We start from the raw sequence: 1,203 nt of genomic DNA on the forward strand, positions 1-1,203 counted from the left end.
AGTGAGCGTGTCGGGCCTTCTTGCTGGAGTGTCTCAGCCCACTGCTCATCCTGTGTGACCCGGTCCACTGCTGATACTATTCTGAGTGCACCCTCTCCATTTTTAGAGGTTGCATACCAGAGATTTTCAGAAGTCAGTAATGCCCCTATCCCACTTAGGAAACCTGAACAGAAACCTCTGGAGACTTTGCGCCCCACCCAAGGTTTCCGTGCAGTTCCCGGATGTTTTTGTCAGTCTCCCTACCTGCTTCCGCCACCTGCAACCTCCGGGAACCGCACCGAAACCTTAGGTGGGGCGCAAAGTCTCCAGAGGTTTCTGTTCAGGTATGCAGAATTTTTTCAAGGAAGTTTTGAGTGCATCCTTAAATCTTTTCCTCGATCATCCAGACAATCTCTTCCCATGACATGTCTGTTTCAGGAGTCTGGTGTCGTTTTAGGAAACTTGCGGATTTTTACCAATTTCATACTTTAACTTTGTCAAAAAGTTACTCTCACAAGTTGATTTTTTAAACAGAGTTTTTGACAAAGCAGTTAAATACACAACCAGTGAGTAAATTGTTTAGGTATGTCCTGTCCACATAAAGCAAGGCAAATTACTGTCCACTTGGTCAAATCTTAGTCACAGCCTGGAGTTGAATTACTGAGGTAAGGTAAGAGAACACTTAGTCTTATAAAATGACTACTGTTCAGAAGGCGACTATTTGGCACAGTGTCTCAGCTGGTAGAGCTAAATGCCTCACAGCGCCAGAGACCTGGGCTCAATCCTGACCTTGAGTGCTGTCTGTGTGGAGTTTGCATGTTCCCCTTGTGATTGCGTGGTTCTCCTCCAGGTGCTCCAGTTTCCTCCCATATCCCAAAGACGTGTGAATATGTAGGTGTCTGTAAATTGCCCCGAGCATGAAGGGAGTGCATGCAAAAGTAGGACAGCATAGAACTAGTGTGAGCAGGTGATCGAATACCAGCGTGGAGTGGCTGAGCCGAAGGGCTTGTTCCCATGCTGTATCTTTCAATTAATCAACCTTGTCTGTGTCAAGCAATCCAGTCAGTCCCAATTCCCTGCAGGCCTGCAAATTCTTTTGCTTCTAGAGCCAATTCAGTTCCTGTTTAAAACCCATAATTTGATGTATTTCCACCTCCCTTGCAGGGAATGAATTCCATTTCCAAACCATTTTGCATAAAGTTTCCTTCACATCCATTGAATCGT

Source organism: Amblyraja radiata, chromosome 9 (assembly GCF_010909765.2).
Source record: "Amblyraja radiata isolate CabotCenter1 chromosome 9, sAmbRad1.1.pri, whole genome shotgun sequence".
Classification (NCBI taxonomy): domain Eukaryota; kingdom Metazoa; phylum Chordata; class Chondrichthyes; order Rajiformes; family Rajidae; genus Amblyraja; species Amblyraja radiata.